Source organism: Ochotona princeps, chromosome 9, assembly GCF_030435755.1.
Source record: "Ochotona princeps isolate mOchPri1 chromosome 9, mOchPri1.hap1, whole genome shotgun sequence".
NCBI lineage: Eukaryota > Metazoa > Chordata > Mammalia > Lagomorpha > Ochotonidae > Ochotona > Ochotona princeps.
Window position 1 is genome coordinate 3,911,934 of NC_080840.1, and position 27,917 is coordinate 3,939,850.

At 42.1% G+C, this 27,917-nt stretch overlaps 1 long non-coding RNA gene and 1 other non-coding gene across 2 annotated transcripts; both read right to left on the reverse strand.

The window, feature by feature from the left end:
* Positions 1-248: 248 nt before the first annotated feature.
* On the reverse strand, positions 249-350 carry LOC118757537 (U6 spliceosomal RNA). Its single transcript, XR_004995249.2, has one exon. It is a non-coding gene; the product is annotated as a U6 spliceosomal RNA (small nuclear RNA).
* Positions 351-8,357: 8,007 nt separating this feature from the next.
* LOC131481077 (uncharacterized) lies at positions 8,358-22,993 on the reverse strand. Its single transcript, XR_009246011.1, has 3 exons — positions 22,954-22,993; positions 15,194-15,357; positions 8,358-8,409 (listed from the first exon to the last, which is right to left on the reverse strand). It is a non-coding gene; the product is annotated as an uncharacterized LOC131481077 (long non-coding RNA).
* Between the last annotated feature and the right edge of the window lie 4,924 nt (positions 22,994-27,917).

Below are 27,917 nucleotides of genomic sequence, written 5' to 3' on the forward strand. Positions count from 1 at the left end.
AGGCTTTGTGCCATTCTCAACTGCTTTCCCAGGCTATAAGCAGAGAGCTGGATGAGAAGCAGGGTGGCCAGGATTATAACAGGCACCCATATGGGATCCTGGCACTTGCAAGGTGAGGACTTTAGTCACTAGGCTACTGTGGCAGGCCAGAAAATGTTAATTATGAAAGCACTATGCATTGATTTAAACATGCTTCCCACCAAAATCACTTCTCTTTGTGAACTTTTTTATTACTTAGTTTTTGCAAAAACAATATGGAATATTTCACAAATTTGTGTTTCATCCTTGTGCAGGGGCCATGCTAATCTTCCATTTCATTTCAGTTTTAGTGTATGTGCTGCAAGGTGCACTAGCTAAGCGACTTCTGGCAGAAGTGACTCCAGTGTTACTGTTGTTTAGAGCATCCAGGAAGCAGAAGCAGCACTACACAGAGCTCCACAATGGCAAAGCACTTGATAGCCAGTTCCATCTAAGGAGACACTCCTAAGTGAAGTAGGCTGAGGCATGCTCATGAGCTTGGAAGTTGAGCGAGGATGAGGCAGTGAGCACACAGCAGTGAGCCCACCCCTGCTCTCACTGTCAGCTTCCAAGACTCAGTGCCCTCCGCATGGGACACGCAGAGTGGCAGCAGGAGCACAGGCGTAGCTTACTTAATGAAAAGACATCCAGATTTTGCGCTTGCCAGGGGGTTCTTGAGTCAACCCTACTCAGTTCACCTCCTGTCCTAGACAGACTGGTCTTCTGCTACACATACTGGCAAACCAGGGTAGGGGGCGGGCTTGGTGGGGGTTATTGTGGGTCGCCCCTACTAGGCTGCAGCTCCCACTGGTTGATGTAAGGGCCGAACCAGACTGGACTGCAACACCCATTGGTTCCAGTGCAACTCGGGACTGAAAACAGAACCAACCCAGCAATTGCAACCACCAGCTGATCGGGGTGATGGACTGTGCCGGGCCCTGTGCTTGCTAGAACATATAAGAATCTAGTCTGGGAATACCTCAAAGTATCTTTGGAGATCTCCCCAATCGAACTGCTGGACTCAGAACCCTAACCAAGAAAAGACAGAAGACAGAACAGGACAATCATTCATCTCAGCTATATGTTGGCAGTGAAATATGGGGCAAACGGAGACTTTATGATGGACCATATCAATCGGTGGACGACCTCATCGAGCGAAACTGGCAGCGATTCATAACTGCAGAACTATTAACACCACTCGAGCACATATCTCAGAGCATGCCCCACATCCGGGACTTAGGGTGGGAGGGAAACTGGGTGGGGCTTCTCCCTCAATATCCCCCTTTACCTCAGATACATGATGGAAACAATACGGACATAATAGCATTACCCACTTTCCTATCCCCCTAAACCTTTTTTTTTCCTTCTTTTTCCTTTAACTGTAATTAATTATGTAAAGATTGTCAACAACAATACAATAAAAAGAAAAAAAAATTAAAAAAAAAAAAGAAAAGAAAAGACATCCATTCTCACTTTCATAATTCTGACAGCATTTTTGTGAAATTTGATTGAATCTCAGCAAGATTAATCCATCTCCAAATTGCTTTAGCTTTGGTTGTATTCACTGTGTATTATTATATTGTAGATTACTTTTTCCTGTTTTATCTTCCTTTGTCCATAATCGTCAGGCACCTCTGCCCAGTTGTTGGCACTTTATAGGAAGACAGTTTTGTGAATGGGTATTAGAGTGGCATTCTTCTCAGGTTTGATCCCCAGGACATGCATGGATCCGTTTATTTCTTCGTCAGTCACTCATTCTTAACACTTCTCCTGTGACCCTGATCAGGGTTCCATAAATTTACCTCTGTCTGCTGGATGTATTGATTGTCAAGTCACTCCTTAAAACGATCAAGCCTTTCTTTCACTTCAAGCCAGGCACCAATTTTCAGCTATGAAAGGTACATTTCTGATGCCTTCCTTCCTACGGAATCGCACCTTGATCTTTCCCATAGGGTTTTTCTCTTGCTATTGTGGTTCTTCATCTGTAATTGATTTCTTTTCTTAAAAAAAAAAGATGTATTATGTATTTTGGAAGGCAAAGTTATAAGAGGCATAGAGAAAGAGGAAGAGAGAGAGAGAGAGAGAGAGAAAGAGACTGGGATTGGACCAGGCTTAACTCACAAAGCAGAAAAACTCCTTCCAGGACTCCCACATGCATAGTGGGAGCCCAGACATTCAGGCCATATTCCTCTTTTTTTCCCAGACCATTAGCAGGGAACTGGATCAGAAGTGGAGAAGTCAGTACCTGAACTGATGCCCCTACATGGTGCCGGTTTTACACTCTACGCCAGTACTTACGGCGCTGATAGCTTTTCACACCCTCCATAGATGCTGTGACCTGATTATGTTCTTCTGGAACGAAATATGAAGAACACTGTTGCACCCACAGCCCGGACAGCTCTGCACTCAATTTCTATTGTTCAGAAACTGTTCAAGGAAGAGACATTCTTAGTCTTCATCACTATTTTTTTTTGCTACGTTGGCATTTCATAAATAATACCCACACCAAAAAAAAATGTGTACAGGGCCCAAACAATAGAACACCATTTTTGTTCAAACCAAGGTACCTGTGTGGGAGCAGGTCTGCAGCCGTGCTGGAACACAGCTATTGGGGATTTCTTCTCGTGGCTTCTGAGGTCACCCCAAGTGTGGTCTCTGTAATAACCAACTCAACTGAAAGCTAAAATTTGGTCATGAATACCTATCTGAAGGCAGGGAAGATGGGCAAAGTGGTGTAGTCCTACACCAAGATGAATAAATGCTCCATTGGTTATCTGAAATTGCTGATCTCTGTTAAAGCCTAGAAATGACCACGAAATGCCCATTTGCATCTTGCTCAACATAAAATGCTTGATCAATTACTTTAACAGAAGTTGCCCAGTATCCCACCTGGTTATGGAATCCAACTTTAGTGTTTTGAGTAAAGAGCAGTTCCGTTGATGAAATCCGAAAGTGGTTCTTCATGCTCTAGAAATTGAATTGCCAAGGTTGGCTGCCTTCACTCCCTATGTGCACACATAGGCACATGACACTAAGATAGGATAAATGTGATTTTATAACTCTGATGAGGAAAATATAATCCATTTGCAATCCACCTATTTCTTTCTTTCTTATTTTCTGTAACACCTTCCTGGTTTCAGGGTGAGTTACGGCTAATGTATTCTGAGTTAATTTCTGCAGTAACCTAGAAAAGCATGCTGTGTCTTCATTTTGAATGTGGAAACTCAGTTTTCCCAATACCGTTTCCCACAGTGTATTCTTTGTGTTGTTGTCAAGAGCTAGTTGGAAAGGTGTGTGTCTGCTCCTTTCTGGACCCTCACTCTGCTCAGTGGTAAATACACCTGTTTCCAAGGCCCTGGTCTTACATATTGCCTTCTGTGGATTCATCAGGTGGTTTGAAGTAATGGAGCATGCACTTGTCAAATTTTGTATTACACAGTTCGCAGCCTCCGCATGTGTGATTGAAATCTGTAGTGTCAGAATAGGAGGCTCAGTCCGCCCCTCTCCCATGGGGAGCAGCTTCCCATCACGCGCCCCAGGGTTCTGATCTGGACACAGCCTTTTATCTGCAGTTGATGTCCACGTGCTAGCTCACTCCTCTCTCTCTGAATATCTTCTCTGACTTCTACTAGTTCCTTCTTGTCCTTCAGTCCCTGCAGTCTCAGTGTCACCTGTTTTTGGGTACCTGAACCAAGGTCACTTGGCATCGAAACTATGAAGTAATATCAAATTTGTCTTAAAAACCTATGTCAGTACTGATTTTTTTCTCTTTCATACAGTGGTTCAGCATCTGTCCCCCTTTCTTCAGAACTGGGACTAGACGAATTCTCTGAGAGCTAAGACTGTTTCAATGTTTTATGAACATCACCTGGATTAGCATCTGCCATGAATTTAATGCTCAAAAAGAAATTGCTGATTAATGATTAATTAACTGATAAACCACTCCTTGGTTTTGGGCCTCAGCGGTTTGATATACTATGAAGTCAGACAGCTTGGTTCTTAGAGGCAGTGACTAGGGGACAGTGAAGAGAGGCCACATCCTATGAATCACTTCTCATAAAAGTTGGAATACTTAAAAAAAAAGTACTATCCCTAATGGACTGTCATATTGAGTAAATGTTACAGTACAAAAACAGCACTTAGTTGTCCAATAAAGGTTAAGTTGTGATAAGATTCATAGGTAAATCTTATTATCTCCTTGTTTCCAGGATCACTTTTTTACTGAAAACCAGAAGTGGGGAGGCTGACCAAGGCGAGGACCAAGCACAACCCAGACGGTCTACATTCCTTGGTCGCTCTTTTTGTAGGTTAATACTTGCTTACAATAACTGAATTTTTAATGAGGCTGAAGAGTTGTCCGTTCCCAGAAGGCAACCAGCTGCTTCTAGAACTTTGGGTATTATAGATGTTTTTAGATTACAAATAGAAGGTCTGTCTCAACAATTATGAGTTTAATAATCACTTTCTATTGAAGTAATAGGCGGCTAAAGGTGCTAATGTTTAAATTGGATGTGTGTTTAGTGAACCTCAGCATTTTACTGTTGACATCATTTCAAATCCTAATTTAGCTACCAGGAGCAGAAAAGCAGCTGGTTTTGTTTTTGTTTGTATATTTCCTTCTTTTTAATGTGGTAGTGACCAGCAGCTTGTCACATGTAACTCTGAATCTTGGCCCATCCACTTACTAACTCTGTCACCTCAGACTGGTTACAGTTCCTCTTTGATGATCCTTTTCCCTCTCTATCTAGTCAAACTAAGCAGTGATTACAGAAAATATTGTCAGGGATTATTGCTTGTTATGTTCCAATCTAAGCAGTTTATATCCATTTACCTAGCCCTATAAATCATGTAACAATATAATGGATGGATTCACACTGAATGACAGAATAAGTCACTTCTGTAGAAATCAAAGCTACAAGCTTAGTGAACATCCAAAGGATGTCTGCTGAAGCATCTGTATTCTACTTTTTGAAGTTACAGAGAGAGAGACACACACACAGAAAAAGAGAGAGGTCTTGCAGCCACAGGCTTACTCGCCAAATGTTACCAATTGCCATGGCTACATCAGACTAAAGCCAGGAGTCAGGAGCTTCATCCAGTTCTTCCCTGTGGGTACAGGAACCCACGGCCTGGGCCATATTCCTCTACTTTCCCAGGCATGATAGCTTGGAGTTGGATTGGAAGTGCAGCTTTGGGAATAGGAACTAGTGCCCATAGGGAGATGTTCTCTTAATCCATCATGCTACAATTGTGACTCCAGTTCTCTGCATTTAATATATAGTCTCTTGGCATTTTTGCGGTAATTTTATATGATTGGTTCACAAACTGTGAGCTCTGAAACAACGGCACCATAATGAGTGCCTGAGCAAACTTAACCAAAGCAGACATTTACTCAAGATGACACATCATCTTCCATTTAGAAAGACTGGATAGGCCTCCAGTATCCTGCCTGGAGACTATTTTGCAAAAGGAAATGACCAAAATAAAATAAGTAATCATGGCATGGCACTAATTGGACAGTCCTGGTGGTATGTCTGACTATCTGAGACCTGGAACTGTAAGTAGAGCATAGACATACTTGACTTAGGCTGTAAACAAGCACACAGAGAGAGATCCAACTCTATTTTTCTCTTCTAAGAATGTTGACTCAGGTGATCACTAAAGTGCCATATTGGTTTTAGTTTATAGATCTATTTTTCTCAGTGGGCAAGTCTGCAAATGCAGAACTCATGAATAGAGAGGGTGGAAAACCTGATTTCTGAGTTGTTAAGTGTAGCGCAGCCTATCCTAGCATAACTAGCTGTGTACTTTTTAATTCCTATGACCACATTGTAAGATGCAGATGGAAATCGACTCTGGCAGTGGGTCAATATACATATGATGTCATTCCCAGCTGACTTACAAATCCAGGAAGGACCCGGAGAAGTGTGTGCTGACTCAATTAAAGGAGCAATAAAAAATAATCTCAAAGTGAATGGACCGGTTCAGATAACTACCACATCTTTGTGAATCACTAATAGGGAAAACCAATTGTGATGAGGGTTCCAAGACACGGGATTGGTTCCCAATGAGAACCCACAAGTGACACCAAGACTTGCACAGTAGCTCTGCAATTGTTAAACTACTCCCCTCAGCTTTGAGTCGTGATAGCAGCTCAAGTCATCACTACAGATGCCTAACATCACCAACTCATTTGAATGAATTGATGACCAATTGCTAAAGAAAAAGAGAAATAGTGTTAGTTATATTGAAGTCTAAACAATAATTCATGACACAGGCTCTTTCTCACTTTATCACAATTACTGTTAAAGTCATTCTTTGGAGTCTGCCACCCAGCATTTCCCAAGGTGTTTTCAGTATAGCTGAGTGATGTAAAATACTCTCAAAAAAGATATTTAGGTGATAAAATATATTGAGAAATGATAATTAATAGGTATTTCTTCAGAAAATGAGAATGTCAGTGTATTTAAATATCATAAATACCTTTGTCAAGTCTTGCATAAATTTAATCTCTTGACTATTTTCCAAAATTTTAAATAATCGAGTATTTATACATGTGTAAGTACATATTGATGTACACATTAGCCACAGTCATTCCAATGCTACCGTTCACACCAACCTCCCATATTGAAATGCCTGGATTCAAATGCCAGAAGGTGTTTGTGAAGGTTGGTGGTCAGACATAAACCAACGACTGTGAAACAGAGCAGGGGGTAAGAAAGCCAAACGCATATCCTCAGCAGGTGCTATATAAACCATTCATTTTATAACCGCTTCACGTAGAGCACTTCAGATCATCCACAGAACAAGTCTAGAATATGCTTAATTAGCTGTAATTCGTATGTGGGATGACTGAGTTCCTAACAGAGTAAACAGTATCACCGTGTTCCCCAGCAGGTAAGCTGATCTCAACCTCAAGTCTATGTGGAGATTCCATACACAGACTGGATCGATACGCGTCTGAATTTTCTAAGAGTTGGAAAATGTCCTGCAGAGAAGAAAAAGGCAGAAATTTCCTTAGGCGTTACTGATTTTTCTGATTTTTACTGATTTTTCCTCCTTTAATAAGCCTCTCTTTCTTGTCATCTTATTTACACCCCTGCATAACGCTGACAAGAGATCTGTTGCTCAGACTTCACAGGACACGTCGAGATCATTACTATGGTGAAGAAACAATCCAAGGTAAGTCTGCCTGCCACTCCTATTTCTTAGAAGAGTGTGTATTAGGGAACTCTGAGGTCTTGTACAGTTGTAATATTACCAGGAAGAAAATACAGCATGAGCACTTGGGCTGTTTTAGAGTCTGCAGCAACACCCTTGGAGGCAAAGACACCAGCCCGATGGCTTCATCAGTCCCACGGCAGTGACCTCTGAGCTGCCACACCAACACACACCAGATGAGCAAGTGTTACACACCGTCCACTGACTTATTTACAGAGTCAAAGGTGGTCTCTCTGATGTCACTGATTTAGTTAGTCACAATTTGCCTTGGTTCTTGAAATTTACTGGTGCTGGTGGTAAACTTGCTGGTGCTTTATGGCCAAATTATTCTGGTATCTAGCCAATTACCTTCATTTCCTGGACACAGGAAGGCATTTGAATTTTTGTCTGTCGCTCCCCTGTAGATTCTGTGGAACTTGTCTTTTGAGAGAAGAAACACAGTAATAATGTTCACCAGGAAGGAGGGTGTGGCTCCCACTTTGGCCCTCTGATTCAAAGGTTAGCGTAACCCTCAGGAGTTAGGTAGGAGAGAAGTGGCACACAGAATCACTTGGCACAGCACATTTTGAGTGAGGTGGCTTGGAATCAGACAAGCATGGCAAAAGAGAGTTTCTCAAGAATTCTGTGCTTAATTGGCTTATCTCTTCCTGAAGGGCTTCAGAGTTCCAGTCTGTGTTCTGGGGAAGTTCTGACGTCTTTGATTCCCTGTGTTGTACAGCATGCGGTTCTGTGCTCTGAGATCCTTCTGCACCTGCAGGGCTATGTCCTGAAAAGCAATGGCTTAAAATTATGATCAGATCCATTGTTAAATCATCAGACAATGAAACAAAACTTTTAGGAAAGAATGAGACAACACAGTGAGATTTTTGTTCCTGGCATCAAGGGAAAGCCAGGAAAAGAGCTGTTTGATATTAGTTGCTAACACTCCATACACTTTCATTTCTTTGTGCCGTTCTGTATGCTGGCTGAATGTGACAAAAGTGACAGGCTGACTTCCAAGACTGTCCCTGAGCTGGTGACTTCTTCCTTGCACCTGCTTTTCTTTCTTGCACTGTATACTCAGAAGGAAGCCAACAACCACATTGTGAAGTGATATCTCTTCGAGAAAATTAGCCCAGGTGAGCCCATAGCGATTTGTCAGAAAAGCGCTTCCTCCAGCTCCAGCCACTCCTTCAGAAAGCGAGGGAGAGAAGAGAACTCAAAATGTTTAAGATTTCTTGTAAATTTGGGTCTCACAGGGTAGGTTCCTGGATGCTTAACTTGCCAATCTGGTTAAGGCAGAATCTACTCGGTCCTACACAACGACAATGAATCACACAAACCCTGACCAAGCAGTCACGGCTGTAGAACCACAGCATAGGTGCTATGCTGTTGTTTTGTGCCAGTGAGGGGAAGACAAACATACCCTCACTGCATGGTACTTGACCGTTGTCTGAGTGAATGGCTTAATTCCACTGAGACTGGAAGAGAGTATCAGCTACAGGGTTCATGTGAGAAAGTTGACAGCAAGAATTTAGCTTGTTTCCTCGGGATTCTGCAAAATCACTTAACCACTCAATATTCAAATGAAATCTGGAATAACAGGATGTCACAGTCTCATGTTGAGCCATCCAGGTGATTTCATCTTGCTGCCTAGACAGGAAGAATGCGTATTAGATAACAAATTGAAGATGCTCCAGAATGTGGGAGATGGACCCTGGAAACATTTATGGACTAGGGACATAAGTGAAATCTTGAGGGTTCAAGTGCCAGAAACTGCCAGATCAGACCTTCCCAATATTAACTAAATGGGGGCATTTAAAAAGGAATCATGACATCTTACTGACCTGTTTGGGTTCTAATGTCACATCTAGGAACACTGATCCAACTATGTTGCACCTGGTAAAATAGGCTCTCTTGGTTATCTTTTTTTAAAGTTTATTTATTTATTTGAAAGGGAGAATTACACAGACAATCTTCAACCTGCTGTTTTATTCACCAAATGGGCACCTTGCTAAGGATGGACTAGGCTAAAGCTAGGAGTTAGGAAGTTTTTACAGGTCTCTCACATGGGTACAGGGGACCAAGTTTTGGTCATTCCCCACTTCCTTCCCAAGCCATTAGCATAGATTTGGCTAGGAAGTGAATCAGCTAGGCAGAAACTAGAGCACAATTCTTATCCAGTTGTTTATGCTGTGTTCTAATACAGTGAGTTTTCTTTCCCTCTTCTTAACATTCACATTTGACTGTGTCACCAGATGATCACATCTTGCACAGATACTCCGCAATACCATGGCCAGGATGTTTATGCCGATGCAGCAAAAACAAAACATCTCTGTCATCCCAAAGATCCTCAATGCACAGTCCCTTCAGTGTCCTCCTGTCCTCTACCTACCCCTTAGGCCAGAAAACTGTTACATGTTTTTACAATGTCATTATTGTTCAAAGACAATCTTAGAAATTTCAATTTGGGTATTGTTGTTTGTTACTAATTCTTTAGAGATGATTCAGGATGCTAGGTCTGTCAATGGTTTGCTACTTTGTAATGCTGAGAATTACTCCTAGCACAGGGTTATAACAGTTTGCATATGAGTTCTTTCCAATGGACATTATGAACAATGTATTTGAGGACTAGGTTTTGTGTGCATGTTGCCTTTAATTCATCGGTTGTGGAAAAGCCTAGCAACAATTGCTACATCATATGATATTTAGATGTTTAGTTTATTAAAGTGCTGTCAAATTGTTTCTTCAGTATGGCTATTTCATATTGCATCATTCCCAACCCATGTTTGAGTGATTTAGGTTCTCTTTACCCTAACCAACCATTGGCTCTACCATTACATTTGTAGCTTAGCTTCTATGACAGCTGTAAAGCGGTATGTCATGGTGGCTGTATGTCCCTGATGAATGACATTAAATAGTCTCACGTATTCTCTACAGTATATATCCTCAGTGAAATGCTTCTTTACCCATTTTCCATTTTTCCAGTTGATGCTTTTGCTTTGTTATTTTATAATTAATTTAGAAAGGTGATGAGGTAAGATTGCTACTTGACCTTTTTCAGATATTTAAGATGCAAATGTTTTGTATTTGTTCTATGGCATGAATTTTTATTTCATTAACTAATCTTTTGCAGAAATAAAATTTCAGTTCTTATAAAGTTGCACTTACAAATTTTTACTTTTTTTGGTCATATTACTTTATTTGAAGTTTAAGAATTCTTTGCTAAGCTCTAGATTCTGAAGATGGCTTGTTATGATGACTTCTGTTTTATGGTTTTGCATTTATACCTATGACTCATTTGGAGTTGATGTTTGTATGTAGAATGAGGCTATGCCAAGTACGATTCAAGTCCTTGCCTACTCAGGGTAACTGGCTCCAAGACTCCTTATTGAAATGACTGTCTTGTCTTTATGAGTTGATTTTAAACCGAAAGTCAGTTCAGCATATTTGTTTATTTCTACTCAGGGGCTCCCAATCTGTTCCATTGATCAATTTGTTTATTATTTTGCAAATGTCAGTCTCAGCTGTTAGAATTCTTTTTTTTCAATTTTTTTATATTATTTTGACAATCATGACATAATTAGGGTAAAAAGGTTCAAGCACTACAGGAAGATGGGCAAGACAATTAGTTCCGTATTGTTTCCTTAATATATCTGATGTAAAAGGGGATTTTAAGGGAGAAGCCCACCCAGACTCCCACCCAGGTCCCAGATGCGGGGCATGCTCTGAGGGTCTTGCTCAAGTGGTTTTGATAGTTCAACAGTTCTGAATTGCTGCCACTCTCACCACTCCAAGCATAATGAGGTCATTGGAGAATCCACTGATTGACAGTCTCGTTTGCCCAGTATTTTCATTGCCAACATATAGCTGAGGTGGTTGATTGACTTGCTCTTCCTCTGTCTTTTGATGGTTAGGGTTCTGCATCCAGAAGCTCGATTGGGGGTATCCCCAAAGAAACTTTGTCTGAGGTGTTCCCAGACCAGATTCTTGTATGTACTAGCAAGCACAGGGCCCAGCACAGTCCATTGCCCCAATCAGCGGGTGGTTGCAATTGCTGGGTTGGTTCTGTTTCCATCCCTGTCTTCCACTGGAACCAATGGTTGTTTGCAGTCCAGTCTGGTTCTGCCCAGCACATACTCGGCCCTCACACAAACCAATGTGGGCTTCAGCCTAGTCGGAGTGACCACATGTGCTGGTTGGGTGCTGCAGTCACATCTGGCACAGGCAACCTCACCTCCATCAGAACCCCTCCTGGTGCTCATACCAGTGGGTCCATGGGCCAACACTACTCAGTTCACCTCCTGTCCTAGCAGGAACAGTGGCATTTCCTAACTGGCCTTCAACCCATTCTGATTCTTGCTATTGGATGTTTCAGCCCAGCCACGGCTGTTCCATACCCACATACAGCTCATACATGCATCAGTTGGGTTGAGATCTAACCTAGTCCATCCCATATCTACCCTGGTCCGCCAGGACATCAGAAGGTATTGCAGTCTGGCCCGGCTCGGTGCATCCAGTCCCAGTCCACACCTGTGCCCAGGGAGACTACAACTATCCTGATCAGAACGCAGCCCCATTCCAGCCCACGTGCCCCTTGGTGGGAACCTCAACCCAGTTAGGGTGTCCCCTTAGCTCCTCAACTGGGCCTGTCTTCAGCAAGAGATCACGCACATGCCAGTGGTTGCTCTGACTCAGCTTGATTCAGTCCCTCACCTGTGGTGACCCCTGCCTTAGACACTGTGGCTCAGTGTCCGTGGCTCATGAAGACCATTTGGTGCAAGAACCTAGCTGGGAATGTCTTGTACTCCATCCTGGTTTCTCGTTTTGCTTGTGGGTTAAGGCTTGCTCATTCCTGCCCAGTACACCTAGTTCCATTGCCATTTCATACATTGATGAGCCGTTGGAGCTACTTTGCCCAGCTTGTCCAACCCGCAGGTCTGGACCACATGTTCACCAGTGGGAGCTATGACTCGCCAGGGGAGTTTCCCAAGTTTCTCTCCTTAATCCCCTCCCAGTCCTAGTTCTCACACATGCCATTGGGTTTTAGACTAGGGCCTGGTGTAGTCTGGCCTTCATTTTGGCCTTGCATGAGCTGGTGAACGTTGCAGCCCAGCCCACCCCACACCCTATTCAGGATGCACATTCGGGTGCTGTCTTGATCTAAAAACAGGAGTTCAAAACAAATCCAAGAGCTGAATCAGCTGATTTTCTTGTGCAATGAGACAGTCATGGGCAAGGTGGATCTCTAGGAATGTTGAGGGAGACACAGTGGGCTCAGAAATGTTAGAGACCTTGAGGTGACAGGGTGATGAGGTGACAGGGTGATGAGGTGACAGAGGGACGAGGAGTGGAAACTTACTGGATACTGAACATCCTTAAGATGTTCAAAGCAAGATCTGGCCTAAAGCCCCAAATAGAGACCAAAGGATAAATGTTCAATGCGAATGCAAATAGGCGAACACCATATGATGACAGGAGGTTTGTGGCACTGATTACGGCTTCTGTGGGAAACCGTTATACACTGGGTCATGGTGCATGTCCATCGTGGCGAGGGAGGCCTCTCAGGAGACTTGATAGATGAAGCTTAGGTCAGTGATTACAGATGAATTGAAAAAAAATGCAGATGTGGCTTTAACTAGCTACTGCAATTATCAATCTTACCCCTTGCTTTTCAATGTCCAAGCAAAACCAACTGGGATTTACCCTTACAAGGACTAGAATGGATATTTGGAGGAATCATGGCAGTAACCAGGAGATTAAACTGAGTGAGGTACAGTGAATCAAACCCTTGATCATGATTACTCCAGGAGGACCATCAGGCCTTCCTGAAAGACAGAACCTAACCCTGACTTTCAGCAGTTACTAATTCAGGAAAAGGTTTTGCATAGCATATCTGGGCTACTTTATAAGTCATGTGTCTCATTTTTTAGGTCTTTGTATGGCTCTTATTAAGCTGCTTCATGATATCAATATAGGTACAAGATCTCTCTGGTCTGATGTCTTTTAGGAATGGGACAGTATAATGTTAAGCAGGAGACACATCCACAAGGAAAACCCAGGAGATGTGCTAGTCCCCTGGAAACAAGTTTCGATTTGGACAGGCATCAATAATGCAGTACAAGTTACTGGGACTTCTCATGCCACCTCTTATCATGGGACTTTGTTCAGAAGTTCCTAAGTCCGGTACTAATAATACAGTTCAGTCGGTGCTTGGCTTTAGAGAGATTGCTAGAGGCAGCCAACTAAAAAATATTGCTGCATTACATCAACCCATTGTCTCAAAAGTCAATGTGAGGAGATATTTAGGAAAAGTGCAAGAATTGTCATGTTGGGTTATCTTTAGCATTACTGGTATGATCATATGTACATGGAGGTATCATCCTCATTATTTTTCTGTTGCTTATCCCTGATTTGAATCCATTCTAGTTGAAGGAAGGAATTCATCTAGTCTAAATTACTTCTATGTTTGATGTTTTATCATTGAAGACATGAATACTGGTACATATTCAATGGGTACTTAAAAAGAATGTTTCACATTTTTGAGTGGATGCTCATCCAAAAAGTTTGTTCAATTCAATCAGAATTTTTGACATATGCATAGAGCTGATATGAATAATTCAAAAACTCTGATAGTTCAGGGAAATGCAACAGAAATGAGCTACCAGTCAACAAATAGTTCCTCTAACGACCAAGTCATGTAGGAACAATTGGCCTGGGGTCATGGATACACAGATGAGCTACTTAAATACATTTCAAGATTATCTTTCCTGGACATTATGAAGTAAAACCTGTTTCTTGTACAAGCCAAACATATACAGACCTGTATACAAACATGTAAAACTGACTCAACTGTTGTTTTCATTCTCTCTGATAAGTTGCTACTGTAATACATTTATAGCAACATTCCAAATACCAATAGGACAAAGAAAATGAAAAATTGGCATTGTCTTGGAAAACAAGGTTGATCCTTAGGAGCCAGACAGATTCCCATGGCAAGGGAGTACAGAGACTGGCAGTTCCAGCACTTAGAGTCTAAGCTGCTTGGGCACTGAGACTCGAACTTTCCGTAACCAAGGATCTCATTGCACTTTCTTTTCTTTGGATGTCACAATCAAAAAAAGATTTTACATTCATGTACATATTATGTATCTTACATCATCACTAAGCAAGCAAGCATCAGTTGGAAAAGCGTGAATATTTCATCATTTCTTTGATTTTGTATTTATAGTAACTGAGCTAGTTTCAGAAACTTCACAAACATGAAGCCTTGTTCTTTACATCCAGATGGTGTTAATTATTCTTGTTTATGGCCAACCATATAAATCCAATTTATTCTAGGACTTTGAACAATTGCCAGGGAATAATACTGTTGATGATCATGATCATGGTAACAGTATTTAAAATGTATTATTTGCTCCCCGACTACATGCAGCCATAATAGTTGATTAAGATCTATTGTGTCATGAATTTTGAGGTAAGCATCAGAAAATGACTATGTAAAGTAAAAACAATGTATTGAAATAGTATCACAGTGTCCCATAGTTGCCAGGGCTCTTGCGGACCAGGTCAGGAAATATGCTACCCATCTGACCAAGGTGAGATTACAGGACTGGGTGTCACTCCTTGAGTGCATAGCCTCCTGCCACAGAAAAAGCATTTGCTTTGTTTCATTATTCATGATAAATATATATTTTTGAATAGTTTTCAAGTACTTGAAAGAGTTATATAGAGAGAGCAAATGTGGGTTGAGGAGGCTGATTCACTCCCCCACATGTTTGCAAAATCTAGGAGTCAGGAACTCCGCATAGGTCTTCCCTGTGGTTCCAAATAGTTAGGTCACCATGAGCTATCTCCCAGGATATATGCACAGGATGGTAGATCAGAACTAAGGTGCTGGGACGCAAACCAGATCTCTAAGATGGGAAGTATACATGGTACTCAACAGTTGAGCTTGCTATAACATTGTACTCACCCAAGAAGAATTTAAAGCAGGAAGATGCATCTGAACTCACTAGCTCTGGTGGACATTTCCTGGTCATAATTTCATAGGGATAGGAGTAGAATTTCTTTCCAACAATATGATACCTTAGGAAGCTCCTCCATGTAGGAAGGGAAATCACATACAGAACATGTAACCTGGACATATTAATAAGAAAGATTACTGTTTGTGATTCTCAGAATTAATCAGAAGTGGAGACCTATTTATGACAAATATTCTAATAAATCACGAGGGTGGGTCCCCAATAGAAATATTACAGACTAAAGAGCCAGTAGTGTTAACCACTTTGCTTTTCTCTCCTTTAAGCAATATTTTCTTTGACAGGGACAGCAAGCAGTGGAATCTTTCTTCAGTGAGAAACACAGTCCAAATAGCAAGGATTCTTTTTTAAAAATTAATTAATTAATTAATTAATTAATTTTGACAATCGTGACATAATTAGGGTAAAAAGGTTCAAGCACTACAGGAAGATGGGCAAGACAATTAGTTCCATATTGTTTCCTTAATATATCTGATGTAAAAGGGGATTTTAAGGGAGAAGCCCCACCCAGTCTCCCACCCATCCCAGGTCCCAGATGTGGGGCATGCTTTGAGGGTCTTGTTCAAGTGGTTTTGATAGTTCAACAGTTCTGAATTGCTGCCACTCTCACCACTCCAAGCATAATGAGGTCATTGAGATTCCACTGATTGACATAGTCCATCATAGAATCTCCATTTGCCCAGTTTTTCACTGTCAACATATAGCTGAGGTGGTTGATTGACTTGTTCTGTCCTCTGTCTTTTGATGGTTAGGGTTCTGAGTCCGGAAGCTCGATTGGGGGTATCCCCAAAGAAACTTTGTCTGAGGTGTTCCCAGACCAGATTCTTGTATGTACTAGCAAGTACAGGGCCCGGCACAGTCCATTGCCCCAATCAGCGGGTGGTTGCAATTGCTGGGTTGGTTCTGTTTCCATCCCTGTCTTCCACTGGAACCAATGGTTGTTTGCAGTCCAGTCTGGTTCTGCCCAGCACATACTCGGCCCTCACATAAACCAGTGGGAGCTGCAGCCTAGTTGGAGCGACCCACAATAACCCCCAACAGGCCCACCCCTGCCCTGGTTTGCCAGTATGTGTGGCAGACTAGTCCAGTCTGTCCCACATCCCCTTCTGCTCTCATACGTGTCAATGGGTATTAAAACCTTGTTCCATCTAACCAGCTCAACTATCCAGCCTTCACGAATGTTGTTGGATGTCTCTCAGGCCACCCCAGCCCCTGTCCTAGTTTTTGTGCCCTTCCGTGAGGGGTGGTAACCCAAGAGGGAGGAACCCACAATTTCCTCCCAGGCCATTCCCACTCCCAGATTAAGCACTCTCCAGGTGGTTCTGTGGTTCAACTTGACTGAACTAGCCCCAGTGCCAGCTTCTGCCAGCTGATGCTGTGGCTAAGTCCCAACAACCCTCATCCACTCTAATTTATGCTTGCACCAGCAGTAGGATTAATCCACCCAGCCTGGTTTTTCCTGATCTGGTCCACATTAGGCACACAGGTGTTGTAGCCCTGCCTAGTCTGGTCTGTCCCCATCCTAGCTCACTCTCTCCAGTGAGAGTAGCTGTCCAGCAAGGGAACCACCCCTTATTCCCCTGCCGGTTCTGCCCCCTCCCTTCCTGGTTCTTACGTGTGCTGGTTGGGTGCTGCAGTCACATCTGGCACAGGCAACCTCACCTTGGCATTCCGTGTTGTGCACTGCTTTTCTCGCGTCTGAACCTGGCTCGACCCACACTCTGTTTTGGTCTTCGGATTTGCCAGTGGATGACATGAACTGATTCAGCCTGGTCTGCCCCTGACCCATGCCAAATGTATGCCAGTGGGACACTTTTCATGGCTGTTTCCCTCCATGCTTCTTGCGCTTACCTTCAGGGTCTGTGTCCTGTCAGAGGAGTTACTCAGGTTCCTACATCAGAATCCCTCCTGGTGCCAGATTCCACGCATACCAGTGGGTCCATGGCCAGCACTACTCAGTTCACCTCCTGTCCTAGCAGGAACAGTGGCTTTTCCTAACTGGCCTTCAACCCATTCTGGTTCTAATAGCAAGTATTCTTACTCATAAGTATATTTGTAAGATGCAATTGCTTGATCATTGAGGATGGAATCTTCTCACATGATTAGTGATGTTCATACCACTACCTCGGCTTAAATTCTGTATTTGCCACTGACTGTGTGAGTTTAGACAAGTTATTTCATTCCATGTGCCCAAATGTCAAGATTTATAACAGACAAAATACAGTAAAGGAATCTACTTCATACATCTAAATTTCTCATTATAAAGACTGATAACAGTACATTTTAAATGCAACAAACATTCTGTATTTCATTCATGTGAGATCACAATTTAATGCATTTGTGTTTGAATCTTGCTGTTCAGAGGCAAAACAGGTGAAGATTATATTCCTTTTTTAACAGAGTGGAGAAATAATCAGGAACCACAAGGCAAAGAATAATCCTGATAGAAGCCAGTAAGAAATGAATCTGTTCACAGCTTCACTCCAGGACAGAAAACTTCCCTCTGACTCCAATAGTTTGCAAGAGTCATCACATTCCTATTCAGTGAAATCAAACAAATAAAAACGATAATTGCCTCTCACTGGAAGAATTTTTCCAAGGTTAGTAGCCCATTTTCTTTTTTGATTCTGGTGGCTGCAAAAATGCATTTACATAATTTAGTTTCAGTCCCCAGAATTGGCAGAAATGAGACCATGTCGAGATTAAAATATGGAACAGATTAATGTTAAGGGAAATCGTACAATTTCCCTCATCTGTTAACTTGACCATTTGGAATGTAGAACCCTCACATGGAAAGCAAATGAGTATATTAAGGAGGCCAAATGGATTCAGCTTGCTAAACCGTGGGAATTGTCATAAAGCTCCATCTCCCTTGATATTCCTTGGATAAATGAAGACATTGATACCCAGAGATATGGAGAAAGATGATGAAATAATTTTGAAATTCTAAATCTTGATGCAAGCTCAGTCACTGACCAGAAATAAAAGTTTGGACAAGTCACTCTGCCTCTATGGGCACCTGCAACTTCATCTGTTCTTTGTTTGTCTGTTTTTTTGTCTGTTTGTTTGTTAATTACACAGGCAGATCCCCAGAAAGAAGGAGGGACAGAGAGAAAGATCTTTCATCTGCTGGTTAACTGCCCAAGTGGCTGCAACAGCCAGAGCTAAACTGATCCAAAGCCAAGAGTCAGAAACTTCTAGATTCTTGCTGTACCCAAATGGGTGCAGGATTCCGAAGCTTTGGGCCATCCTCAGCTGTTTTCCCAGGCCTCAAACAGGGGGCTATATAGGAAGTGGATCAGCCAGGACACAAACTGGTGCCCATATGGGATCCTGGTGCATGCAAGGCCAGAATTTAGGCACTAGGCTATTGCCCCTGGTCTGCCAGCAACTTCTTCTGCAAGGCAGATGACAGTTGTCTTTTCTGGCCAGGACTCAGAATGCCAACATTTGTTTGTGAGATGCCTCTTTGTTGCTTATGCGAGATGTTATGTTGTTATGTGAGAAGCCAAGTTGCTTATTTTGCAGTGGTGTGTTGTAGTCTGTTAAGATCCCCTTTTGGGCCTGGTGCCATGGCCTAGCGGCTGAAGTCGTTGCCTCGAACACGCTGGGATCCCATATGGACGTCAGTTCTAATCCCAGCAGTTCCTCTTCCCATCCAGCTCCCCGCTTGTGTCCTGGGAAAGCAGTCAAGGATGGCCCAAAGCCTTGGGAACCTGCACCCACATGGGAGACCCAGAAGAGGATCTTGGCTCCTGGCTTCGGATTGGTGCAGCACCGGCCGTTGTAGTCACTTGGGGAGTGAATCAATGGATGGAAGATATTTCTCTCTGTCTCTCCTCCTCTCTGTAAATATCTGACTTTGCAATAAAAATAAATAAATCTTAAAAAGAAACCTTTATTCTAAGAATTGTCCTAACCACATTTATTAAGACTTTCAATTGACTGGCTCCTCAATACCATCCTATTATTAAGCACGCCAAACTATTGTGGACTGCCCCTATAAAAACCATATGAGTGTGCTGTTCGGGGCCACATTCCAGTACAGGTTGTTGGTCCTGGCCAGCATGCTGACCGGGTGGTCAATCAGATGTGCTGAGCTTGAATAACCTTTCTTGTGCACTTGGATCAGGAAAAAAAATTTTTTTAAATTTTAGTTAGAATGTGAAAGTCTCTTGGCTGTGTGTCCTTAGCTGGGCCAGTTATACATAGTTCTGTTAAATTTTGTTGGTACTATAATAATTTTTCAAGGAATTCATCTATGAATTTTATTTCAAAAATATATTGGTCATAGGATTCTTTTGACCTCCTTTGCTACTAGTTTGGAAATATCTTACTAGGGACAAGAACCCAGCGTTCAAATTACATTTCACCCACACCTCGGCTAAGTTGCACTTGAAGCTATTTCTGATTCCTATTTCAGCGACATGAGCTAAGTCTGTTATCTGTTCCAGGCCTAAAAAACTGACTTTCTTTTTTCCCCTTTTTTGAATAATCCTTTTTTAAAATTTATTTTTATTGGACAAGGCATATTTATTTTTCTTTATTAATTTTAAACACAATTACAGAGAGAGGGAGAAAAAAGAAGAGACACACATTAGAGATATAGAGAGGGAGACAGAGAGAGATCAGTTTTCAACCCCAGGTTTACTCCTCAAATGACCACAGGAACCAAGGTTGGGCCAGGAGAAAGTCAGAATCCTGGAATGTCATCTAGAACTCCTGCTTGTATGACAGGGCCCAAGTTCTTGGGCCATCTTTCAGTGATTTCCAAAATGGATTAGCAGGGAGCTGGAGCAGAAGTGGAGCCTCCTAGACTTGAACTAGCACTCAAATTGGATCCTGGTGTAACAGACAATGGCTTAATTCACTGTGCCACAGCTCTCCCAATCTAATTTCCTGATATGGTAACCAAAAGCACTCTAACACCACTGAACAATACAATGAACCTGTCTTTGGTGTTGAAAATTTGGAATTTTGCCAGTATCGCTAATGTACAGATGACCAGTAAAATATCAGATAAATTATTCTAAAACAATTGATTCAGTCTGTGTATTTTTAATGCAACCCCAATATCTCTCAGAGTTGCTTAAAAATATTAGCTCAATGTTTTAGTAGTTTTCCATTATTTGGCATTGTGTTTTATCTCCTGTATTGAACAATAGTTTCTTAAGGATGTGAGCTTGGGTTCTTTTATTCTTTGATCTATATAATATTGGCCAGCACAAGATTTATCACCTTACAGACATACAGTAAAAACCAGTCTTGTTAGCAGACATTTTAGTAACTTTTTCAAAGGCTCCATAGATGATGAAATGGCAACTGCCTGAATCAAAGAGGGGCAAATGCCTGAGGGACCAATATTGAGCCACAGAAAGGCTCAAAATGGCATTTGTTCCCTCAACACTCCATGGATAGATCCCATGCTAACAGCTGCTCCCCAGTGAAGTGCAAAGTAGTCCTTTATCAATCACATTTTTCTTGGCCAAAATATATTGCCAGTAAAGAAAGCATCACATAAAACCCATCATCATCCTTTCCATATAAAAAGCCATCTAATAAAAAAATAAATTAATTTTAAAGTTCAGTATCTCAATTCTTCCCTCTCATGAATAATATCAATGAGCCAGGGTCTTCAGAGTTTTTCAGTATGACCCAAGTTGGCAGCCAAAAGTGGTGGTAGGTGGGGAAACCAAGCACTTGCTCAACTATACAAGCCCCAAACCAAATACATGGTTATATTTAATAGAAGTCTGTTGTATCTTCAATGAATAAAAATTTACTATTTATTTGTGTCTCCTAATATTTGTGTTTCAATCAGGAGACTTGGCACCTTATTGAAGCTGTAACATCAACAGGTAACAAGGAGAGAGACTGGCATTGCCAGCATGTTTCACCAGTCCCCAGTGCAGGAGATTACAATAGAAATGTCTTTGAAGAACTTGACTGCTTCCTTGAACCAGGCAAGGGAGCTGTAACAATCTACTGTTCAACTGGTCTGACAGCCAGGGAAGAGTAAAGAGCAGAAAGAGACCAATAAGTCTTGGTGCAAGAAAGAGAGCCACCCAGAAAATTCTATGATGCAACACATGTCAGGTAAGCAAACCAGAAGCCAAGTTGTCAACCTCACATGGTTGTTGGTTTCCTTGCCATGGTGCTTAAACTTTTCTCTTTAGAAATTCAAGATTTCGTGATGCTTTTTAGTAGGAAATGTGTAAAAAATGTTGTTGAGACAAGACAACCCATCTGTAGTGGGAGCTCAAGATAATGCAGAAACTTCAGGCCTGGTCTCTGCATTTCAATGGATATATCTGTACATATTTTCATCATTGAAACTTCTTAACAGAGCTAATTTAAAAAATATGTAGCATAGGGGTTCGGGCCTTGGGGTCGGGGGCAACTGCAGCTCCCTGCATTGTGGTGACTGTGGGGGGTGCCCCTGCCGGGTCAGACCCAATGCTGGGGACTCAAGCCAAAGACACTGCCAGAAGGCAGTAAATGAGTCCTCAGCTTCCCCCAGGGTGGCCAATGCACTAAGTGGTGCCAGGCTTTGCCTACTGGCCACCCAGCAGTGAACTCTGGGGTTTTTATGATATGTAGTTGCTGCCTGGGGACACTCATGAATAAGACTAGTTTTAGTATAGGTGAGAAGTGAATTGCGGGTGATACCCAGTGACAGGGACATGAAAGTTTCAGGCATGCATGGTTACTGAGGCTGGTGGTTTGGAGGGAAGTATCCAGAAGATAATTTGGGTTAGACAGATTCACCAGCCCAATTAGGAATCCAGAGATGGGCTGTTAGCATAGAGCATCACTGATCGCCACACACCAGCCCACACCAAAGCTATGAATGGGGGCCTCTTTGGCAGTGTTGGGTACCATTACCTGACTGGGTGGTGGAGTGGTGGAGTGTTCACATTTGGCAGGGTCAAGACACTATCCAACACGCGAGAAAACTTGGTTTGGGGGTAGACTCTGTGGGGTTGTGTCAGCCCAACCCTGTGGAAATACAAGTCCCCCTGATTAGCTCGCAAGCTGGGGTTGCGATGGACTAAGCTAGGTGTGACCATCCCAACTGCCATCACTCACGGGTATAGGAACCCACAACAGTCAGGGCAGGTCAAGGCAACAGTACCTGAATGTGCATCCTAAAACAGGATGTGGGGTGGGCCTGGCTGCCACTGGAAGGGGGCAGAATGGGCAGGGCCAAACAAACCTTAACTCACAAGAAACAACAGAAATCAGGTTGGAGCACAGGTCATGCCAAGTTGGTCCCTGCACCTACTGATCTGGTTTTAATTTTAAATTGATTTTTTTACAAATTGAATGTGATTTGTAGATACAATTTTAAGATCATTAAGACTTCTTCCTCCCTCCTTCCACCTTCCTCCATTCTACCCTCCTTCCTCCCCCACTTTTTAGAGAGCATATTATTCATCTGTAGCACTTACATTCATTTGACCACAATAAGCCAAAATTTGTCAGTGCGTAGTTTCAGACCCAGTCAGTAATCAGATTTCCATCTACTCTTACTTCTGGGAAAACTTTCTGCTGCATAATGTTTGTTTTATAACACACTTCAAATCAGAGACCACTGTTTGGGCGTTATTTTGCTGTTATTGTTTCTCTTGTAACTGCATCTCATCTTGTTATGCTGTCTGCCTTTTTCATAGATTAAGAAATGCATTCCTACACTGGAGCATGCAGGTAAAATCAAAACCTCCTGTTAAAGAATTGGCACAAGAATCCTAGCTGCCAAGCAGAAGCAACAACAAGAGTCAAGCACTTTGGTGATTCAGACATTATGTAGACATCTTCCTCCCCAGTTTACCGCCTGGACCACTTTAGGCTGTTGCCATGCCTTTGTTTCACTTTCTTGTGAATATCAGGCAAACAAGGGCACCTGTGGCAGGCGAGGGCAGAATGTGTGATAACCTACGTGAGGTGCAATAATACACGTGCCCCTCTCCCCCACTACACACACACATAAGTACACAAAAGAAAACATGAGATCAACTGATATCCGGAAGCTCAGACTGTGCTGTTGTAGACTGGAAGACTTCTCAGGCCACTGTTAGGGAAAGCACCTGGGGACTGTGCCCACCCACACAGCCATTTGGAGTACCGGAGCTTCATCTTCAAATGAAGGCACCGAGGCAGGGCATGCTGAGCTGCTGAGTGCATGCCCTCCTCTGTAACCCTGCATTCACGCAGCTCCTGCTCTAAATGTCCAGCTATCCAGAATCAGGCTCTGTGTTGTGTACCACCTACCTGGCTCTGTGGGGGGCATTTAATAGAGTTATTCCGCAAATGGAAGTTGTGCAAAGTAGTGAAAGAGCAAAAAGGATTCTCAGTTGACAGGAAGATGGTATTTCAGAATGATCCAGAGAAATGATTTGTTTTCATGTTCACCATTATTATGCTTATTTACATAAAGTGGGATGATGAGCAGAGAGAAAAAATAATTTTTGAAATGTCAAAAAATCAGTAAGGAGTTGAGACAGAAGGCAAAGTTGCTTCTAAAGCCAGGAGCCAGGATCTTCTTCCAGCTCTTCCATGTGGCTGCAGGATCCAAGCACTTGGGGCTGTTTCAAAGTGGGTTAGGTAGTGACTTTGTTTCAGGTACCATAATAATGCTTAAATATTTACTCTTTCTTAATGTTCTAAACAAGAACCACTGTGAGTCAGAAATCTTTCACATGCACACAAGGATGCTGTGCCTGAAATGCCTGGTGCCTCCCGAGTCCATGAATCCAGCGTGGTGCATGCCAGCTGAGTACCATCACTCTTCGCCGTCTGTGCTCCTCAAGCTAGTTCCTGTGGTCACAGCCAGACCTCACTTTCCAGATACCTGATACTCTGCATTCTTCATGTTATCACCATGAAAACCTCAAGGGGCGTCTACTAATTGTGCTATTTTCACTTTGTAGTAGAGGAAATAGACTGAAGAGGTTTAAGAAATAGACTTATTTAAATGGCTTGTAAATGGCACAACTCATGGCCAAGTCACCTGTCTCTTCCATTAAGATGTGTTTGTTTCCCTCTTCCCTGAGCGTTGACCAGGCCATTGCTCTGGCAAAGGAAACATGGGCATTCGTGACAGCTAGACACTTGATCATACAGTGAGGAATTGGCCATGATCATTTTCTCTTGGTTGCTACTCTCAGAACATGATGTGAGTCCCATAAGGAGCACAACAATAGAACAGAGTACAGATCACTATCAGTCTATGCCAAACATGGAATGGGGGTGAGGGACAGACTTTTATACCCCCCGATTAAAGCTTGTAGCCTTTCTGAAATCCAGCCTGTCTACATTCCAGCTTTAACTGAGATAAAAATCCATGCAATTAGTCACCCGGTTTTTACTACGCCAATTCTAAATGTGTATTCTGCTGACCCCATAGAACACGGTAGAAATGCAGAAAGCTGGCCGTGTCTGTCTAATAGACACAGAGAGGTTCTCCTTCAGCTACCTGCACTCCTGTTCTAAATACTGATCTCATCAGATGACCTGTTCTCACCAGAGGAGCGGGCCTGGTGGCGTATGAATCTGCATGAGGCTCAAGTGTGCTTTCTCTAGGCCTTGGCTGAGTCCAAGCTTTGCAGAGTTCAGCAGTACCCAAGAGTCACACACCAGGACGCACCATCCCTCAGCAGTGGGGGAGCATTCCAGAACATCCGACAATCAGGAGGACCAGCTGTATGATCTGGGGCTTTGTCTGCATTGCTAGAATCAGGCAGGACATTCCTGGTGCCTCCTCATGAGAAGACTTTCCAGCCTCAACGATCTCTGAGAAGAAACCAGGTGAACAGGGCTGTGATTATGTTACCCCATGGCACCCACACATACAACGGGCAAACTAGCTTTATTCTCTTGTGCTGTAATTTTATTTTGCAGGTAATATAATTTTTGTGTGGGAAGATTTGTTAGAAAAATTATGTAAAATAGCAAGCTGTGAAAAACGTAATCCCACACATAATAGTTGCTTCTTTAATACTCTCTCTCTGCTTTTTCTGTTTCTGAGGACTAGAGTTGATTTGGAAAAATAGTCCTGGTTATGATTTGCTAAAGAACCTGACTCTCATTATTTTCACCACACAAGCATGCTCTGACATGGCATTTTTTCACTGTTCTTAAGTGTCCCACAGAAAAAATGTCCAAATCTGACCTTATTGCAAGAGGAGCTAGATCTTTCTACCTCTTCTCATGAGTTGACCCTGCTGCTCTGCAAAACCCCATCTCTCCCTGTTCTCCGTATGGAAAGCAGCTGTAGCTGTGCTCCGTGGGTGACTCCGTGTGAGGACCCACAAGCTGCTACCCAGCCATCCCAGGCAAAAGGTTGACACCTCTCCTAGGCATCAGATCAACTCTCAGGAGGGAAAAACATACAAATGCTCACCTTTGGTAAGACATACATGTTTGCTTTATTTTATTTATACATAGTTTATATTATATTTGATTAAACCATAGTATACTTATTTATTGATGATGTTTAATTAATAAATAGTACGTTATTATTATTGATAAATGATGTAAACATGATCATTAATAATTGCTAAATAATTAAACATTAATGTTAATGAGTGATATTATTAAATATATTAAATATTTATTTATAGTAGAATATATTGTATGAAATATAACTTAATATATAATATATATTAGACAACATATAATATATATATATAGTTTAAAATACTTTTGATGAGCTTACAAAGCTTTTGCATTTTTCATGGCATAATGCACCATTTTAATACATATGCAGAGCATAAAGTCACCAAGCCAGGAAACCAGTTGTTCATTTGATTTCCTTCCTTTGCATTGGGACCTCACATTCCACTGTACCAGTTTTATTTTTACTCCAAACTCTGTCCTCCAGATAGCCACTAAACTACTAATCAGGTGTGGAGCAGTTAGCATTCCTTAGCACATATCAAAATACTATGTGTCTATTCCACTGCAGAGTGACTACAATAACAAGGGTAAATAGACCAAAAGGTACATATGATTCCTAAATTGATAAACTATAAAGAATATGTAAGAGCATTTTTGAAGGATTTGGAAAGCTGAGGCCAGTTAAGATATCCGCAGAGTGGAATGTCTGCCTGTGTTCTCTGACTCCAGCCTGCTGCCAGTACACCTCTTGCGCATGGAGAATGGTGCTATAAAGATGGCTCGAGTGTTGACACACACCACGCAGTCGGGGTTGCATCCCTGACTCCCAGCACTGGTCTGGTCTGGCTTCTGCAGGAATCTGCAGGAATCTGAAGAGTTGCAAAATAAACTCGCTGACAGGAGCAGACCCTCGCCCTTCCTCCTCCTATCTCTGAAATAATAACTAAAGGAAAAAGGAAAGGAAAGGGAAAAGTTGGAAAGCATGCATTCTGTGTCCTCTGCTTACAATGACTTCTCTTGCTCTTTCCTCTCTTTTCAATCTACCTGGGAAACTTATCTGCTCCATTTGTTCTCTGATTAGCATTCACCCCGCTCAACATTAACTGAGAAACTTAATTCAAGATCCATCTATCAACTAAACTGTATGAAGAGTCTTCAAAAATTTCATCAAAAATGAGTGTTATTAAAACTGTTCATGCTTTCCAAATATTTTACAACATATATTTATATAGTAATGTGAATATTTCCTGTGAATTTTTGCAGTATCCTTATATGTGGTAGGCAGTGAAATACAGTGAGCAAAGAAGCCATGGTCCCTGACTGCAAATGCTTTGGACGCAAGGGTGGATAGATCAATACACATGACCGGAATCAAACTGAGTGATGTTAGAACAGGAATGTGACTGAGAATGTCAGGGACATTGTAGTCATCCCAGATATTATCTTGAGTTAGGATGGATCAGGATTCCTTTACATTGTACTTTAAAAACTATTTTATTTCTATTTAATTGAAAAGAGAGAGAGAGAGAATGTGTGTCTTTCGTCTTCTGGTTACCTACCCAATGCTTGCAATGGCTGGAGCTGAATCAGGCCAGTGTCAAATATTAGAAACCCCACCAAGTCTTCCACATACAGCAGAGGTCTAAATCATAGAGCCATCATCTTCCGCCTTCCACTGTGCACCTCACCAGGGATTTGGGCAAGAAACAGAGGCCGTATCTGACTCAAGCAGTCCTTGATGAGATGGGGACATTCAACTACTCCAAAACTCTTACTCCTTTCAGAAGACTGAGCAGTCAGATCCAGCTGTAAAGCTTATGAACTACACTACAGCGGGTACCATTCATGTAGATGTGATGAGAATGGTCTTCCCTGGAGGGCAGGAGTGTATTGAAGTGACCATGCCATATACATAAATAAGTAAACAACATTGTATCCCTGTAATTTTCTAGTTTCTGGTAATAAAATAGAGGATATGGGGGCATTATTTCAATGCTAGGGCTTAATATTTAGTCAGAAACAAAATTTAAAATGAAAAATACATCACAATAAAGCAAAGTAAAAATCTGTGACTAAGATGATCATGTGACTTCACTTCTAAGAGAAGAGTAAAAAGTGTTAACTGACCAGTTACCTTGAAATTGCCTGAGAGCCTACATAGGTGACCACTCTATTAGTCAACTGTGAGAGTACCAGAAAGCATAAATTAGGAAGAGAGTAGAATGTCAGAAAATCTTCCACCCTACAATGGCTGACTTT